General features: G+C 43.7%; 1 long non-coding RNA gene across 1 annotated transcript in view; it reads right to left on the reverse strand.

Annotated features, from left to right (window-relative positions):
• Positions 1-278: 278 nt before the first annotated feature.
• LOC141271242 (uncharacterized) overlaps positions 279-20253 on the reverse strand; it is an 88720-nt gene continuing 68745 nt past the window's right edge. The window contains exons 2-3 of the long non-coding RNA XR_012321871.1: positions 15158-15246; positions 279-1872 (exon numbers count right to left, since the gene is read on the reverse strand). This is a non-coding gene — a long non-coding RNA (uncharacterized lncRNA). The remainder of the gene's footprint in view (positions 1873-15157; positions 15247-20253) is intronic.

The following is a 20253-nucleotide window of genomic DNA, read 5'->3' on the forward strand; positions in this document are numbered from 1 at the left end:
AGGGAGGTTGAACTTGATGGACCTAGGTCTTTATTCTACCTACTTTACTATGTAGCAATGTAGCCTTATAACTCGGATGAGGATTGCCTCGGACTGGCCGGCGGCTCTCCCGACCCGAGTGTAACAGCTACATAGGAATACATGCTGTCACGCTCAGGTCGGGAGAGCCGCTAGCCAGTCCGAGCATTTGCACTGTGTTCCTCGTCCGAGTTATACGGCCATCTGACTAATCTCTTATTTAAGGCAATAGTCCCTCAAGAGCATAATAAGTGCGACCTTATCTACATGGATCGCCCATTAAAATAAAGAAGATGGGACACCTACGGATGCAGATTTTTTATTTGTACTTAAATACATGTATTTTGGGCTAATAAAAAATTTTGCACCGTTTGATTTGTATAGTCGCTGTGTTGTACTATTTATTGCAAATTGCAGAATGAGATTAAAGGGGTTGTCCACTACTTGGACAACCCCTTCTTGATCAAAATGTTTGGCCCCGATAAAATAAAAAAGCCTATACTCACCTCCCGTGCTGACTCCGTTCCTGCGGTGTCAGCACTCACAGTCCCCAGGGCTCCTGTGCTGTTGTTGTGTCACATGAGCTCTGCGCCGAATCAGCGCTGGCGTCACTGTCCCCATCTTTGTACGTTTTGAGCATGAAGAGGAAGTTCGGGCTACGGCTGATCTTGGACTTCCTTTTCATGCTCAATTCGACAGGAGGTGGGGACAGGGACGTCAGCACTGATTGGGCGCCGGGGTCACGTGTCACCAGCATGGGAGATGAGTATAGGTTTTATTATTTTATGGGGCAAAGCGAGGGGTATGAACAGGGGGTTGTGAAATGTTCATGTTCTGCTTGATTTTTTTGGCGTTACATGGATCTATTCCCACATCCGTGAAAATCGTGGCTCTGAAAATGAGATCCATGAGACTCCAAGTATGTCCTATTCTAATCTGATTTTGAGCATCAGAATAGGACGTACTGAATGGGTCTGTGTGCTGACCGATAAAATTTTTTACATGGATACGTAAATGAAGCCTAAGGACTAAGGTTTTTTGAGAATTTTTTTGCAGAGGGTCTCCTCTACAAAGCACCTAAAAAAATCGCTCAAAATACACTTGAAAGACCTTTGCTATTCAATTCTATTGTGAAACTACTTTCCTAGTAGTATATTCAGTATTTGAAGGGTTATTTTTCTACTTCAGGTTCTAAAAAACACCTGGTGGGGAAAAAAGAAAATGCATGTCGCCTCTTTGAAGCAACTCCTGATGGAAAACACTCCAAACTAGGCACTGTCCAATCAAAAGTCTCCAAAAAAAAAAACTTTGGGAAAAAAAAAACTTTTCAAATCCGCTTCAGGAATTGCAAAACTCCTCCAAAAAATGACCTCTTCATATATTTTAATATATGCAAACTGGTCCATGATTCCGGGTATGCGGTAAATAGGTCCGGCACCATAGTAAGAGAAACATGCCCATATCATGATGCTTGCACCACCATGCTTCACTGTCTTCAGAGTGTACTGTGGCACTTGGACCCAAAAAAACAATTTTACTTTCATCAGTCCACAAAATGTTTCTCCATTTCTCTTTAGGCCAGTTAATGTGTTCTTTGGCAAATTGTATCTGCTTCAGTACATTTCTTTTTTTTTAACAGTGGGACTTTGCATGGACTTCTTGCTAAGAGATTAGCTTCACACAAGGCGTCTTCTAACTGTCACAGTACTCATAGGTAACTTGAGACTGTCTTTGATCATCCTGGAGCTGATCATTGGCTGAGCCTTTGCCTTTCTGGCTATTCTTCAATCCATTTGAATGGTAGTCTTCCGTTTTCGTCCACGTCTCTCTGGTTTTGCTTTCCATTTTAAAGCACTGGAGATAATAATAATAATTTTTATTTATATAGCGCCAACATATTCCGCAGCACTTTACAATTAAGCGGGGACATGTACAAACAATAAATTCAATACAAGGTGAGACAGTTTAAACAGTTACATCAGGAGTGAGGTCCCTGCTCGCAAGCTTACATTCTACAAGGAAATGGGGGGACACAATAGGTGGAAAGTGCTTGTTATTTCAGGTCTGGCAATTATAACAAGTCGAGATTATCATATAAAGCTGTATGATCCGGTCATCAGCCTGTATGTTCAAGTGCAATACTCAATTACCGAGTGCAGTTATCGTGTGCATGGAGGGTATAGAAACAGATGAACAGTAGGGGGCAGATTCTGAATAGTATTTAGGAGGGAACAGGGGAAAGTTAGTCTACTGGGTATTTGAGAAGGTAGGCTTGTTTAAAGAGATGGGTTTTTAAAGCACGCTTGAAGACATCGGGGCTAGGCATCAATCGGATCGTCTGGGATAGAGCATTCCAGAGAACTGGCGCAGCACGAGAGAAGTCTTGGAGACGGAGGTGCGAGGTTCGGATTATGTAGGATGTTAGTCTTAGGTCATTTGTGAAACAGAGGGCACATGTAGGACGATAGACTGAGATGAGAGAGGAGATATAAGGTGGTGCAGAACTGTGGAGAGCTTTGTGGGTGAGAGCAATGAGTTTATATTGGACCCTGTAGCGAATGGGTAACCAGTCTAATGACTGGCACAAGGTGGAGGATCGGTGAAGCGGCTGGACAGAAATACGACCCTGGCTGCTGCATTCAGGACAGATTGGAGAGGGGAAAATTTGGTAAGAGGGAGACCGATCAGAAGAGAGTTGCAGTAGTCCAGACGAGAGTGAATAAGAGCGACAGTAAGAGTTTTAGCAGTTTCAAAAGTGAGAAAAGATTGGATTCTGGAGATGTTTTTAAGATGCAGGTGACAAGAGCGAGTGAGTGATCGGATATAGGGAGTAAAGGAAAGGTTAGTGTCGAATATGACCCCAAGGCAGCGGGCGTGCTGCTTGGGAGTTATGGTTGAACCCTCCAAGGTAATTTCGATGTTAGGTAGAGTTAGGTTAGTAGAGGGGGGAAACACAAGAAGTTCAGTTTTGGAGAGATTCAGTTTAAGATAGAGGGAGGACATGATGTTAGACACAGCAGACAAACAATCCTAGGTATTTTGCATTAGGGTAGGGGTGATGTCAGGGGAAGAAGTGTATAATTGGGTGTCGTCAGCATAGAGATGATACTGGAACCCAAATCTGCTGATTGTTTGTCCAATAGGGGCAGTGTATAGAGAGAAGAGGAGGGGGCCTAGGACTGAGCCCTGTGGAACCCCTATAGTAAGGGGATGAGGAGGGGAAGAGGAGCCGGCAAAAGATACAGTGAAGGAGCGGTCAGAGAGGTAGGAGGAGAACCAGGAGAGAACGGTTTCCTTTAGGCCTATAGAGCGGAGCATAGTGAGGAGGAGCTGGTGATCCACAGTGTCAAATGCTGCAGAGAGATCCAGGAGAATCAGCAGGGAGCAGTGACCTTTGGATTTGGCTGTTAGTAGATCATTAGAGACTTTAGTGAGGGCAGATTCAGTGGAGTGTAAGTGTACGGAAACCAGATTGTAGCGGGTCGAGGAGAGAGTTATCTGAGAGATAGCGGATTAGAGGGGAGTGGACCAAGCGTTCCAGGAGTTTAGAGATGAAAGGAAGATTAGAGACAGGTCTGTAGTTAGCAGTGCAGTTCTGGTCCAGGGATGGCTTTTTAAGTAAAGGGGTTATGATGGCATGTTTAAATGAGGAGGGAAAGATACCTGAAGAAAGAGAGAGGTTAAATATTTTAGTCAGGTGAGTGGTGACCACTGGTGAGAGGGACTGCAGGAGATGTGAAGGAACGGGGTCACTGTTGCAGGTTGTAGGCCGAGAAGAAGCGAGGAGCTGGGTAACTTCTTCATCTGTAACAGGCTCAAAGATGGCAAGTGAGCTTAAAGTGCTTCAGGGAAGGGGATCCAGGCACTGAGGAGATTAGGCTGAGATGTCCTGATGGATGTGGTTGATTTTTTCAAAGAAATAAGTGGCCAGATCCTCCCCGCTGAGGTTGGTGGTGGGGGCCTGTGCTTTAGGTTTCAGGAGGGAGTTTAAGGTTTCGAAAAGTCGTTTTGGATTGTTGGACATTGAAGTGATGAGGGTGGTGAAGTAGGATTGTTTGGCCAGATGAAGGGCAGAGTTATAGGTTTTGAGCATGAATTTATAGTGAATGAAGTCCTCTGCTAAAAGAGATTTTCTCCACTGACGCTCAGCACACCTTGAGCAACGTTGAAGAAAACGTATTTGCATCGTGTGCCAGGGCTGCCGTTGTCTGTGTCGGGTCTTTCTGCGAGTAGAAGGAGCAGCTTCATCTAGGGCGCTCTTCAGTGTATTATTGTAGTGTGACAATGCTAAGTCTGGACAGGAGAAGGAGGAGATGGGGACTAGAGATGTGTTGAGATTGTCCATAAGCTCACTGCCCTCACTCCTCTCCTCCTGGGAAGGGAGGAGAGCCAGGCGGAGGTGACCGAGCGGACCAGGAGGACCAGTAGGAGGCGACCGGAGGGACGAGCGCAAGAGAGCGCTGTGGCAGCGTGCAGTGCCGGCCAGCGGAGGGTGCCAGGTGGTAGTGACCAGGAGGTGATCAGGAGGACCGGTAAGAGGCGACCGGAGGGACAAGCGCGCTGTGATAGCGTGCAGCGTCCCTAGAGGAGGTGAGTGAGGGGCAGGAGGCCGCGATAAGCGGCCCTACTGAACCCAAGTGTGTACTGTACTGTATTGTATTTGTATCTGTATTGTAATTGTATTGTATTCCCTAGTCCATATTTAATTGATTACCCCCCCGTCCATATTTAAATTGATTCCCCTGAACAACCCCGTCCATATTTAACTGATCCCTCTGACCACATTAAATTGACCCCCCCGTCCTCATTTAATTGATCCCCGACCACCCCCCGTCCATATTAAAGTGATCCCCTTGACCACATTTAAATGATTGACCCCCCCAGCCCATAATTGATTGACCCCCCTTGTCCTATTTTATAGATTCCCCTTGTCCACTTTTACTCATCCCCAGTCCCTATCTATTTGCCTTATCCCCCACCATATTTAATTAACCCCTGTCCATAATTAATTGATTGATTCCCCAGACCACAATTAATTATTTCCCCAGTCCATATTTATTGATATTATTGATACTTATTGATCCCCAGTCCTTAGTTAATTGACCCACCGTCCATACCTATTTATTTGCTTTACCCCCCATCCTATTTAATTAACCCCCCTGTCCATAATTAATTGATTGATTCCCTAGTCCACAATTAATTATTTCCCCAGTCCATACTTATTGATCCCAGTCCATAGTTAATTGACACACCGTCCATACTTAATTAATCCACCTGACCCACTCAGCTGATCCCCCGTCCATACTTAATTGATACTTAATTGATCCCCCGTCCATACTTAACTGATCCCGCGCCGATATCTAATCGATACACTTGCACATCCCTAATTGATCCCCGTCCATACACCTATATATAAATAATTGTGTTTTGTACTTGTACATATATACTGACTGTATCCCCATATTTAGAATGACGTCCATGTTGGCCGGAGCCGTGCAGTGTACATCTTGCGCAATGTATGCATTCCCTGAGCTTACCGCTCAGGGATCCATACTGCTGCGAGAGATGTGAGCATATCGTGCACTTGGAAGCCCAAATCCTGGATCTAAGTGCTCAGATAGCGGTACTGAGGAGCATCGACAACATGGAACGGAGTTTGCTGCTCACCGAGCAGACACTCAATGGGTCAACACTGGGGGTGGAGCTTAGTGGGGAAGGGCAGGCTGAACAGGCAGGGAGCTGGGTAACAGTTAGAAGGGATAGAGGGAAGAAGTATAGGAAGGCTGGTTCAGAACCGGCATTATTGGAGCACGACAGATCCTCTGACCGCCGGGGGAGTGTATGCTCCAGTAATGAGGGGGAGGGGGGAAGTGTAGGGCAGGCTAGACAGGTCCTGGTAGTGGGTGACTCTATTATTAGGGGGACAGACAGGGCAATCTGTCACAAAGACCGGGATCGCCGAACGGTGTGCTGCCTCCCTGGCGCTCGAGTCCAGCACATCGCGGATCGGGTTGACAGGTTACTGGGTGGGGCTGGCGAAGACCCAGCGGTCATGGTCCACATTGGCACCAATGACAAAGTGAGTGGTAGATGGAGGGTCCTTAAAAATGATTTCAGGGATCTAGGTAGGAAGCTTAGGGCAAGGACCTCCAAGGTAGTTTTCTCAGAAATACTACCAATCCCGCGAGCCACACAGGAGTGCCAACGGGAGGTTAGGGAGGTGAATAAGTGGCTAAAGAGTTGGTGCAAGGCAGAAGGGTTTGGGTTCATGGAGAACTGGGCCGACTTCGCTGTCGGCTACAGGCTCTACCGTAGGGACGGGCTGCACCTCAATGGGGAGGGTGCAGCGGTGCTGGGGAAGAAGATGGCTAATAGGTTGGAGGAGTTTTTAAACTAGAGACGGGGGGGGGAAACCAAGGAAATAGGTGGGATGTGAGGCAAGCAAGGGGGAAGGGGAGAAGTGAATATAATGAGGGTGGAGAGGGGGGTGGGGATAGTACAGTTAGATCATTAGAGAAGAATAGGATGCTAAATAACCCCAAAGTTTTATCTTGCATGCTGACCAACGCAAGAAGCCTGACCAATAAGGCGGATGAGCTGCGGGCGCTTATATCGGAGGAGAGGTATGACATCGTAGGTATAACAGAGACTTGGCTAGACGATAGCTACGACTGGGCGGTAAATTTAACAGATTATAGTTTATTTAGAAGGGACCGGAAACAGGGGAAAGGCGGAGGAGTCTGCTTATATGTAAAGTCACGTCTAAAGCCCAGACTAAGGGAAGATATAGGAGAGGGAGAAGAGGGGGTCGAGTCCATGTGGGTAGAGATAGAGGGGGCAAAAAATAATAATAAAATATTACTGGGGGTCTGCTATAAGCCACCCAATATAACAGAGGAGAATGAGAAACTGCTATTAGGACAAATAGACAAAGTAGCAAAACATAATGAGGTGATTGTAATGGGGGACTTCAACTACCCGGATATTGACTGGGAAACAGAAACCTGTAGATCGCGGAAAGGAAAAAGGTTCTTGACAAATATCAAGGATAATTATCTCTCCCAACTAGTGCAGGAACCAACGAGAGGGAAGGCAGTGTTGGACTTAATATTGACTAATAGGCCTGATAGAATAACTGAGGTACAGATAGGGGGGCACCTAGGTAATAGCGACCATAATATTATCAATTTCAAAATGCCCTTCAGAAGGGTTATCAATAAGGGAACAACTAAAACATTAAACTTTAGGAGGGCGAAGTTTGATCAGCTGAAAGAAAACCTTCAACTTATAGACTGGGACAAAGTTCTTAATCAAGGAAATACGAATAGTAAATGGGAAAGCTTCAAAAGAATTCTGAATACTCAGTGCGAGAGGTATATACCGTATGGGAATAAAAGGGCCCGAAATAAGAGGAAACCAATATGGTTGAATAAGAACGTAAAAGGGGCGTTAAATAGCAAAAAAGAGGCATTCAAGAGATTAAAACAGGAAAACAGCAAGGAGGCACTAATGTGTTACAAGGAAAAAACGAGAACCTGCAAAAAACAAATAAAAATAGCAAAGGAGGAAACAGAGAGACGTATTGCTAGGGAAAGTAGATCAAATCCCAAACTGTTCCTTACGTATATAAATAGTAAAAGGATTAAATCGAATAATATTGGACCGATAAAAAGTGATGAAGGCAAAATCATAGAGAAAGATGAGGATAAAGCTAATCTATTAAATAAATTTTTTTCGTCAACTTTCACAAAGGAAAAAGAACTAACAGGCGAAATGAGAAGTGACAAGCTTAATCCTCCACTAAGTATGACAAATCTAACCCAAGCTGGGGTACAGAAACGCCTCAGTAACATTAAAATAAACAAATCACCAGGACCTGATGGCATACACCCACGGGTACTAAGGGAACTAAGTAATGTGATAGACAGACCGTTATATCTTATATTTAAGGACTCTGTTGAGACTGGGTCTGTACCACTTGATTGGCGACAGGCGAATGTAGTGCCAATATTCAAAAAGGGAGCGAAAAGTGACGCCAGAAACTATCGGCCGGTGAGTCTGACGTCCGTTGTGGGCAAAATTTTTGAAGGCTTTATTAATGAGGCAATCATGGAGCATCTTGATGCTAATAATCTATTAACCCCGAACCAACATGGATTCATGAGGAATCGCTCCTGCCAAACAAACCTGATTGACTTCTACGAGGAGGTTAGCTCTCGAGTAGATCAGGGGGAACCAGTGGATGTCGTGTATCTCGACTTCTCAAAAGCGTTCGATAGCGTGCCACATAATAGGTTGGTATACAAAATGAGAATGATGGGGCTGGGGGAAAATGTTTGCAAGTGGGTAGCTAACTGGCTAAAGGATAGAAGGCAGAGGGTGGTTATAAATGGAATATACTCAGATTGGGTAAGCGTCACTAGTGGGGTACCACAGGGGTCTGTACTAGGCCCAATGTTATTTAATATCTTTATTAACGACATAGTCAACGGGATAAATAGTAAAATATCAATATTTGCAGATGACACAAAGTTATGTAAAACAATTAATACAAAAGAGGACAGTGCAGACCTACAGAGGGATTTGGATAAGCTGGGTAGGTGGAGCATTAAATGGCAAATGAGGTTTAACGAGGAGAAATGTAAGGTCATACATATGGGAAGGAAAAATGAAAGTCACCAGTACTCACTGAATGGGAAATCATTGGGGAATTCAGAGATGGAGAAGGACTTGGGCATCTTGATTGATAGCAAACTAAATTGGAGTGCCCAAAGTCAGGCCGCTGCTGTAAGGGCAAACAGGGTAATGGGATGTATCAGAAGAGGTATAGCTGCAAAGGAGGAGAACATTGTTCTTCCACTGTACAAAGCACTGGTCAGACCACACTTGGAATACTGTGCTCAGTTATGGGCCCCAATATATAGAAAGGATATAAATGAGCTTGAAAAGGTACAAAGGAGGGCAACAAAATTAATAAGGGGAATGGAGGGACTGCAATACCCAGAGAGGTTGGCAAAACTAGGACTATTCAGCCTGGAAAAGAGAAGGTTGAGGGGGGACATAATAAATGTGTACAAATATGTTAGGGGACAGTATAGAGACCTTGCCCGGGATTTGTTCAAAAGGAGGGATATTACGGTAACAAGAGGGCACTCACTAAGACTGGAAGAGAAAAGGTTTCAGCACCAGCATAGGAAGGAGTTCTTTACGGTAAGAGCAGTGAGAATATGGAATTCACTGAGTGAGGAGACGGTAATGTCGGATTCACTACACCAGTTCAAGCGGGGACTGGATGCTTTTCTAGATACCAGGCAGATTTCTGCATATACTTAAAAATAAAATAAAATAGTAGGTTGATACAGGGATTTATTCTGACTGCTGGTTTCAGAGTCGGGAGGGAATTTTTCCTCAGGTGAAGATTGGCTAAATCATTTGGGGTTTTTGCCCTCCTCTGGATCAACTTTAGCAATTACAGAACTAACAGGTCGAACTTGATGGACGCAAGTCTTTATTCGGCTTTACTAACTATGTAAGCTGCTGGGTATTAATGGTACGTGTATTCCTATAAGTGTGGTAAGTGGGGGTGTCCCGGGTGAGGAGACAATTCTTAACAGAGAAGGAAAGAAGGTTGTGGTCCGAGAGCGGGAGAGGGGAGTTGGTAACGTCATCCAGCGAGCAGAGACTGGAAAAAAACAGGTCCAGAGTATTCCCGTCTTCATGGGTAGGAGAATTAGTAAACTGTGAGAGACGGAATGAAGAGGTTAGAGAAAGTAGATGAGAGGCAGATTGGGAGAGGGGATCATCGATGGGAATGTTAAAGTCGCCCATGATGAGGGTGGGGATGTCACAGGATAGAAAGTGAGGAAGCCAGGTGGCAAAGTGATCCAAGAACTGGTGGGAGGAGCCTGGAGGGCGATACACAACCGCCACTCGCAGGGAGAAGGGTTTAAAGAGTCTGATGGTGTGGACTTCAAAGGAAGGAAACATAAGTGAGGGAACCGGGGGGGATGACCTGGAAAGCACATTGTGAGGAAAGGAGCAGACCAACACCTCCACCCTGTCTGTTGCCAGGTCTGGCGGTATGTGAAAATTTCAGCCCACCAAATGAGAGAGCAGCAGCAGCGGTGGTGTCTGGCTGCTGAATCCAGGTTTCTGTGATAGCCAGAAGGTTAAGGGAATTAGAGAGGAAAAAATCATGGATGTAAGTTAGTTTGTTACACACAGACCGTGCGTTCCAGAGAGCACAATGAAAATCGATAGGAGAGGGCATGCACTGAACATTAATAAGATTAGCAGGGTTTCTATATGCAGCTGGAGGAGAGTAAGGTATGCTAGTTGAGGGGGGCCTAGGGTTGGGGGGAGACGTCACCTGCGACTAGTAAAAGGAGAAAGAAGAGAAAGAGCAGGCGGTGCAATGATTTGTATGAACGTTTTGAGTGCTGTATGGAGGTAGAAGATGGTTTGCAGTGGGTGAGGAATGTCAGTAGAGCCTCAGAGTTATACATGGGAGAGGGGAGAAGGGAGGGGTTGATATAGAGTGAGTGCACAGAATGTGTTAAAGGGCGGGCGAGTTGTGAGAAAGCAGAAGTGAAGACAAATAAAAAGCAGATTGATAAGACTAAAGCCTCCATCTCACATAGCGAGATTGCTAGCGAGATCGCTGCTGTGTCACGGTTTTGGTGACGCAACAGCGACTTCACCAGCGATGTCGCTATGTGTGACACTTTGCAGCGATCAGGCCCCTGCTGTGAGGTCGCTGATCGCTGCAAAGTGTCCTGGACCATTTTTTGGTCGTATCATTGTCGGGATCGTTGCAGCGTCGCTAAGTGTGACGGGGCCTTAATGCATAATGCAGTATGACTGACCGAGAAGCATGGTTGTATGAATATCTTATGAACCTTAAGGCCCCGTCACACTTAGCGACGCTGCAACGATCCCGACAGCGATACGACCTGTCAGGGATCGTTGCTGCGTCGCTATGTGGTCGCTGATGAGCTGTCAAACAGGCAGGCTCACCAGCGATCAGGGGAGCAGCGACATCGTGGAAAGAATCTTTCCACGATGTCCTGCTCCTGGTTACGAGCCTGCTGAAGCAGGAGCAGGCTGTTAACCATGGTAAACATCGGGTTACTAGGGGCACACACGCACCTAGTAACCCGTTGTTTATCATGGTTACCACTCTGCTACAGTGAGCGGGAGGTTTAGCAGGCTCGTAATCATAATAAACAACGGGTTACTAGGTGCGTGTGTGCCCCTAGTAACCCGATGTTTATCATGGTTACGAGCCTGCTAAAGTGAGCGGTAACCTCCCGCTCACTGTAGCAGAGTGGTAACCATGATAAACAACGGGTTACTAGGTGCGCGTGTGCCCCTAGTAACCCGATGTTTATCATGGTTACCAGCCTGATCGCTGCTCCCGCTGGTCACAGACAGCGATGTGTGCTGACCAGCGGGAGGGCAACGACCAAAAAATGGTCCAGGACACTTTGCAGCGATCAGCGACCTCACAGCAGGGGCCTGATCGCTGCAAAGTGTCACACATAGCGACATCGCTGGTGAGGTCGCTGTTGCGTCACCAAAACCTTGACACAGCAGCGATCTCGCTAGCGATCTCGCTATGTGAGACGGGGGCTTTACCTGTCTCCTGCCCAACTGCCATTGTATAACTGCACTTTTAACTATTGCACTTAAAATCTATTGCATGCGTGACCCAGCACGCGTGCTATCCCGAGCCAGAGCTGAATATATATGAAATTAAATGTCTACTAAAATCCACCACCAGTTGGTCATACTGAGTAATTAGTCAATTAGCAAAAGGCCAGGGCTGGCAATGCTATGCAGGGTAATAAACACCCAATGTTAAACAAAGAGGCAATAAAACATTGAAATAGAGAGATTTGAACACTAAAATAGGAACAGGAAAACAAAAAAAAACACAAAAACGAATGGAGCAATTAAATACCATGGAAAAATCTTGCTAGACAATATGACGCTGTTCACACTTCTCATCAGACAGCACACAAAAATCATTTTAGCTGAACATCCTATCATTGTCTGCACTTCTTTATAAGTTTTACCCTCTCCAATCAACTTTGTAATCAAAGTACACTGTTCATATGAACAATGTCTCGAACGTTCTACCAAAAACAGTGATTAATCTGGTTAGTCATATTGGACTGCTATTATTTTGAACACTACTGTACATGTATTTAAGTAAAAATTAAATTGTACCTGATCTGTGCAATGCTTCCCATGAGTATCCCCAGATTTAACAGTGAATTGCTGTGGTCAAAACAGCAGGATGCCCCATGACAGGGTTGTTATAATAGGGTCCTTTGGAAAAGGGATTGTGCAAAGTGGAGAACCCCTTTAAGTCAAGGGTTTGCCTACTGAAACCAAACAGGTCATTAATTTAATACCCTGTATTATACACAACCCCAATTTCCAAAAATGTTGGGACCCTTTGCAAAATGTAAAGAAAACAAGAATGCAATAATTTGGAAATCGCTTAAAGCCATATTTTATTCACAGCAGAACATAATAATAATTCATATTTCTATAGCACCAACATATTCCGCAGCACTTTACATTTCAGAGGGCACTTGTACAGACAATAAAGACATTATAGAGTAACTCATAATTCAACAGATACCAAGAGGAGTGAGGGCCCTGCTCACAGGCTTACAATCTATAAGGAAATAGCGTTGGCACGAAAGGTAAAAATAAAGTGCTTGTCGTGTAAGGTCCAGCCATCAGTATAATAATTAGGGGCATGAACAAGTCACCAGGCAGTATCATACAAGTACAGATTCAAAGTGCTATTGAGTATATGAATACTGGGAATTAACCGGATAGTTTGTGGTAGTGCATTAAAGAAAACTGGTTCAGCACAAGAGAAGTCCTGTAGACGGGAGTGGGAGGTTCGGATTATAGAGGATTTTAGGTCATTAGCATAATAGAAGTTGCGGGTAGGGTGGTAGATGAAGGAGGAGATTTAGGGTGGTGCAGAACTGTGGAGAGCTTTGTGGGTGAGAGTGATAAGTTTATATTTTATTCTGTAGCAGATGGGTAACCAGTGCAATGACTGGCACAGAGTGGAGGCATCAGTGTAGTGGTTGGACAGAAATATGATCCTGGCTGCTGCATAAGGCACAGATCAGAAGGTAAAAATTAAACCTTTTTCCATTTCATCTGAAAAAAATTTAGAAATTGATGGCAGCAACACATCTTAAAAGTCAAAAGTTCCAAATCATTGCATTCTTGTTTATTTTAGATTTTAACCAGCATCCCAACTTTTTTGGAATTGGGGTTGTATTACAATGTTTAACTTTATGACTGTTTCACCCTGTGTTATCATCTTAGCTATTAGAAATATAACAATGTACCCATAAATCACGACTTCCCTACAGTGTCCATATTAATAGCGCCATCTATAACAAAAATACTGCCAGGTGCCCCAGTAGTCCGCACTCACCCTCTTCACCTATCATTATACAGGCTGCAGGTCTCTTAATCCCTGATACAGGGCAGTATATTGACATTATGACCTCTTCCCCAGCATTGTATAGTCAGTAAATGTTGGAACTTGGAGTTAGTCGTTACCTTGCAGCCACCAAATATAGTGAAATAATAAAAAAAAATCTTTGGGAAATCCATCCTTTTAATCATCAATCATCACATTATTCTTTTCTTTACTGTTTTACACAGCATGCCAACTTTTTGGGAATTCGGGCTATAGATTGGATGAAGCTTGCCATAAGTAAGCTGGTCATACACATTAGATGGAAGCCTATGCATCCTAGTATTGTACTGTTGAAATGCATCTAAAATGAATAACAAAGCAACTTTACAAAAACTTATTGTTTTGTGTCTATATCTTCTATAGAAATATAGAAATAGGAATCTCCATGGTAACAGACTACAAATAAACCTGTGTAGTCTGATTCTGTATCTAAAGGTAGAGAATATGAAAGAGGAATATGACTGCAGGACCAAGCTACTTTTTGTCTGTTACCATAAAGACACATAAATCTGAATAGCTATTGTAGACACTAACCAGTAGGAGTTTTCTTTTTGCAAAGTTGTTTGCTTTTTTTCTTTGTTTTTATTTTAGATGCATCGTGTTAGTACAATTAATGATAACATTGTACATAAAGGTATTCAGTTAGGACAAGTTCTTTTCATACAGCACATTCTGTAATGTTGAGGATCAACTGCTATCTAAGGGCAGACCCGAGCCTGAGGCTCCTCTAATCTATGACGTCCATATGTCCTGATAAGATATACAGATGGGGGGGCATTGGACCAATGCTTTGACAACTGTCATGGACACATATTTTTGGTCACTCTATATATTGAATGTATAGCCCAGTGTATGAATATTGATTGTAAACTGTATAGGAAATCCTGCCACCTGGAACAACATCTTTATTCATGCGTCCACAGACTCTCGGTGTCACAGTTGTATCTCTGGATTGTTTGTAGCTGAGATCACAACGCAGGAAATCCTATAGGATATACAATCCGTCACCAGCCTTCTCTTCCTATTACTGTATAATCATTCATTTGATTTAAAGGAATGTGGAAAGATCGAAAGTGATGCATGGTCATGTCTTTTAAGGTAGAATTCAGAAGACCTAGAAACATGGACCGTTCTTGGCTCTCAATACCCAGTCAGAGTGCCTGGTCTGCTGACCAGAAATTGGAGCCCAGTGCTGCAAAGCAACAGTCCTAACCATTGAGCCACTCATCTGTCCCCTGAATTGAAATATTAAGAATGCCCTGTAGAAGACCTCTTTTCATTGCAACTTTGTTTGCTCTTCTCAAAGTGAATTCCCTGTAATTCAACTGACGATATGTTTCCCATTTCAGCAGATAAGGCTCGGGATGTCCATGGCAAATTCCAAACAAAATGAGAAAAATAGGATAGCATGCTGCTTTATTTTGTGCAGGAACATGACAGCCACCATTACTGACCTTACTATGGTCAATGGGGTTTGATGGGCACCATCGGTTCCCATCATGTGCGGGGTTTCAGCACTGCTATAATAGAGCAGAAATATGGAATCATGTATCACAGATGTGAGCGAAGCCTAAAACAGATGTCTAACCTCCTGCTTCAAGTGCTGCAGAAACTTACCTTATGCGCTAGCTTCCCTTTGGTCACGAAGCAAGATGAGACAGTGTTGTGGCAGCTAGGCTAAGCATGTCCTCCATCATCAATCACATCTGAAAAGTGGAAAAAGATGGCAAACAGTAAAAATCTTTAAAAAAAAAAAAAAAAGTAGAAACTGCATTTGTGAGAGAACTAATTTGCATAATTCTCCCATGAAGCATTGCTATTATGCCTCTCCACATAGTTGGTCTCCTTAAGGATAGCCAGTCCATTGCTCCCCAAATCTGCACCTCCCCTAGTACCAAACATTTTCTTACATTTAGGTACCAGTTGGACCACCCAAATTTGTGCACTTATCAATCAAATTAAGCAAAACATAAAAGAGCAGCTAACACCATTCACTTGTAAGTAAATGTCTCAGAAGGTTCACAGGATGCAACATATGTCAGATAAAGTGGTGCTCCTGGAGGCAAGGATTTTTTTAAGACTTCCTGTCAATAACTTCAGACTCTTTGAGTAGCAGATAAAAGAGATCAATCTATTGTATTCAGGGACACAGCACTGACATACGGGCTGGTCATAAATGGGAACATTTGGCTATGATCCAACCAACTTTGCAATGTTTTTTGTTATTTTTTCTTACAGCCCGACCCTACCCATGATTTTTCCAATAGTGAGAATTTGGTAGGTTCAAATTTTCATCAATAATCAGAAATAAAAAAAATACTACTTAATGCTCTTGCACACATAAGTGCTTTATTGATCTGCACTTTTGGCATGGTGTCCCTTGTCATATGGTGCCTCCATTCTCCAGTTGAAGTATGTAATGGACATTGGCAGTATTTGTTGCCTCGAATTTGTACAAGATATTTCCAGATGACACTCTATATCATCAAATATACACAGAGGGTCCATATACTCTTGACTGCAAGTTATAGACACCATATTACAGATCCCATATCACGAGGGTTTACAAAATGTCTTTTGTGCATGTGCCTGGGTTCCAAGACAGAATCTCCACTTGCAGACATGTATTTCGGGGTGTTTGCCCCCCATCAGTGCAATGCAGGAGAACTAATTTGGTTGGGTGAGAGGCTTCTGACAGGGGGTTTATGATGAGTGGCATCTAACAGACGATTGCTAGTATTTCACTTTAATAGGGCATCCTACCTGATAGCAGCTCTGTAGCTATCGCACTTGGTTATATTTCAAGGGGAATATAGCGTATCCATGAACCCTTTCCAGCACACCATGCCCCATACCTTCTCTGTTCCCGACACCTAAATTTACCTCTACATACTTTCACACTTTTTTCCAGATTTTTCAGGAGGCATTATGCATACCCATGAGATTTGCCACCTTCTCCAATAGTCTGAGAGGTCTCCTTAAATTTCCAGAAGCTTCTCAGATGTTTCTCAAGAGTTGACAAGTAATACTGTATATACACAGTAAAATCTTTTCAAAAGGTCATCTCTTTAAGATCATCTGTTTGGTTTTTTTTTCCAGACCAGATTTTCTATGACAGATTTTTAGTTTTGTCATATTTTATGCATTCCAGACATCTTTTTTTAAAAGACCACCCTCGTTTAAGATTTCTTTCATTCAATTTTGGGTTGTTGTTTCAAAGAGAAAACATTTCGATTGTATGGATTTTCCAAAAATACCTTCAGTTTACCCATTTGCACCCTTTTTTGCCTATGTACTTGTCATTATCAGAGTACATTGTGACATACCATATGCACAATCTATGCTTTTGCATCAATACCCAATAGATAAGGAGGTCTCCTGCCAAGTTAAAAACAAGTAGCTTTTGTCCTTTAGACTTTATGTAATGAACTGAGCTGTTCCATATCGTCCATCAAAGTTGCTATATCCAGTAACTCTAGTGTCACCCATTAGAAGTAGCAATCCTAAAAGTCAATATAAACTCTTGAAAGGGCCTTGTCATTTGATGTCACGCAAGGTGTGGGAAAGACTAAGTGCAACATGAAGGGAAGAGGGGGAGGAAGCCCAAACACTAGGAAAAGGGGGAGTGGAGACCCCTAGGCGGATCTAATATCACCCTGCCTACCCTACCATCCCTATATAGGTTCCACACCTATCGCCGACCAGGACCCTAAACCCTGGATGTCCCTAGAGCTTGGCCCTAGATAGGGAGGGGGAGGGGTGAGCACTAGTCAGACCGCACTACAAGCTAAAGACAACAATGTAGATAAACAAAGGGGATAAACTTAGCTTGAGCAGACACCAGAGGAGTAACGCCAACTGTCCTCCAAGGGCACCAGTGAAGAAGCCAGCCAACAGCTAGTGCTCCAAGCCTGCACAAAGGTTCATAGAAGTATCACCGGCAATGGCCTGGAGCAAACTGAGTGTTTTAACTCACAGGCAAGGATGTGTCAATCAGCAGCAGGAGGGAGGTTGCCACTGGGTCCTAAAGGAATAAGGTTAAGAAGGTGTCTGTAATGCCAAGCGCAGTGACCTTCTACAGCCAAATCCAGGGCGACTGTCTATTACCTCTGACACAGCCGTTACATTTGACTTACGATAAGAAACCAAGCGAGAATCTCCACTTGCATACATTTATTTCGGGGTGTTTGCCCCTCATAAGTACAAAGCAGGAGAACTAATTTGGCTGGGTGAGAGACTTCTGACAGGGGGTTTACGCTGAGTAGGATATGACAGGCAATTGCGAGGATTTGATTTTAATGGAGTGCTACATAGTGAGAGTGTGTTGACCAAGTGTCCATATTTTGTTCTTGAACAGAACTCCACCATTTTCTGTGTCTGTTCCTGTCAGACTGTCCTACAAGTTGAGTTGAATACCATATCAATTATTTATGGTGATTATGTAAGCTACAGCAGAAACGTAATACAATCATGCTCTATGTGCATTTCACTGGAGAACGACCCTGTGTTCATTGGTATACAGAAGAAGCAGATGTCGTTCCCCTACAGCAAAATATTTTTGGCTGTTGTCCCCATTTCTCAGCACTTAAGAGTCGGCAATGTGCTACCAGACCCATGCATCAGACTTGAGTGACTTTTCTGTTGACTGATTGGAGTTAACATTTGTTCTATAAGGTAACAGGGAAGACAGGTGGACAATGGCCACAGAACAAAAGACTTTGGGGTGTAAAGCCCCCGTCTCACATAGCGAGATCGCTAGCGAGATCGCTGCTGAGTCAAGGTTTTGGTGACTCACCAGCGACCTCACCAGCGATGTCGCTATGTGTGACACTTTGCAATGATCAGGCCCCTGCTGTGAGGTCGCTGATCGCTGCAAAGTGTCCTGGACCATTTTTTGGTCGTTGGCCTCCCGCTGGCCAGCACACATCGCTGTGTGTGACCAGCGGGACCAACGATCAGGCTGGTATCCATGGTAAACATCGGGTTACTAGGGGCACTCACGCACTTAGTAACCCGCTGTTTACCATGGATACCACTCTGCTACGGTGCGCGGGAGGTTACCGCTCACCTTAGCAGAGTCGTATCCATGATAAACATCGGGTTACTAAGTGCGCGTGTGCCCCTAGTAACCCGATGTTTATCATGGATACGACTCTGCTAAGGTGAACGGTAACCTCCCGCGCACCGTAGCAGAGTGGTATCCATGGTAAACAGCGGGTTACTAGGGGCACACGCGCACTTAGTAACCCGATGTTTATCATGGTTACGAGCCTGCTCCTGCTTAAGCAGCAGGCTGGTAACAGGAGCAGGACATCGTGGAACGATTCTTTCCATGATATCGCTGCTCCCCTCATCGCTGGTGAGCCTGCCTGTTTGACAGCTCACCAGCGATGTATTAGCGATGCAGCAACGATCCCTGACAGGTCGTATCGTTGTCGGGATCGCTGCTGCATCGCTTAGTGTGACGGGGCCTTAAGGGTCAGCATGTTAATGAATAGGTAGTCACAGCTATGCTGGGCCACACAGATCAGATAAGAGACAAGGAAGAGGAGGCTTCTATCAAGGTGGCTTTCATCTTCCATTAACTCATTCCGCAATGAGGAAACTGTATCTGAACTAATGCTGAATATGACATTTTCATGTAAATAAGAAGGAACTGGGAATGACTGGGAGACACATTTACATTAGCAGCCAGGCCAGACAATGAGTCCAGTGTGAATCAATAAAGTAAAGCTTTTCTTGTAGAAAAACACCCAACTTTAGAAGATCTTACTGTCGTCATAGCTTACGTCACCAGCCATCACCCACTCCAAAATATCTTTGGCTTAAGAAATGGTGCAAAAACGCTGAAAGAAGTAACATGCTGCAGTTTTCAAAAATGCAGCAATTTTCCAATTCAGTCCAACCTGTTGTCAAACACCCTGAGTTTCTCTAATCGTTGAAGCCTATTCACCGCCTCCACCCAATCTATCCTTTTTGGTGAGAAAGGAGATCTCCAGAGTCTATGATAACACCTTTATACTTAGCAGATAACAAATGATCCACCAGCCACAATAGGCAATGTCACACTTGATCCTTCCCAACTTCACAATAACCTTTGCACATGCTCATTAGATGCTTCAATACAAAAAATAAGGTCAGAGTCTGTTCATTGCTGCTAATGTGCATGTAAATTACCTGAAACAACAGGAAATTAGACTAAAAAGTCTACAGTGGTCAATATGAAAAGTGCAAGATTTCTACTTTTTAATAAAGATTGTGATACGGAAAAGATAACGTTGCCAAAAAGTAAATACATTTAACACTAAAATCTGATTTAAATAATGATTTTTTTTTTTCTGATGACACATTATTTAAGCTGGCCACATGTTTGCCATCTGAAAATGCCAATTTTGGCAGCACCTGCCAAACAATTAATATGTTTGGAAGCCTCTCGACTCGTATTTATTTTACTAGCTTATGTAACTCCATTAATTCTTCAGCGCTTTATAGACTCTTCCCTGACAACAGATGTCAGAGGAGATGAATATTGGACATTTAAGATTTAGATTTATCCCCTCCTCCTACCATGAGCACATGCATGCTCTGTTGAGCTGAAAGTGCATGGGTATAGGGAGGGGGAAATACAAGTGCTTCTCACTAAATTAGAATATCATCAAAAAGTTTATTTATTTCAGTTCTTCAATACAAAAAGTGAAACTCATATTATATAG

Source organism: Phyllobates terribilis, unplaced genomic scaffold (genome assembly GCF_046119375.1).
Source record: "Phyllobates terribilis strain yellow unplaced genomic scaffold, ASM4611937v1 Scaffold_5__5_contigs__length_657084704, whole genome shotgun sequence".
In the NCBI taxonomy this organism is placed as follows: Eukaryota; Metazoa; Chordata; class Amphibia; order Anura; family Dendrobatidae; genus Phyllobates; species Phyllobates terribilis.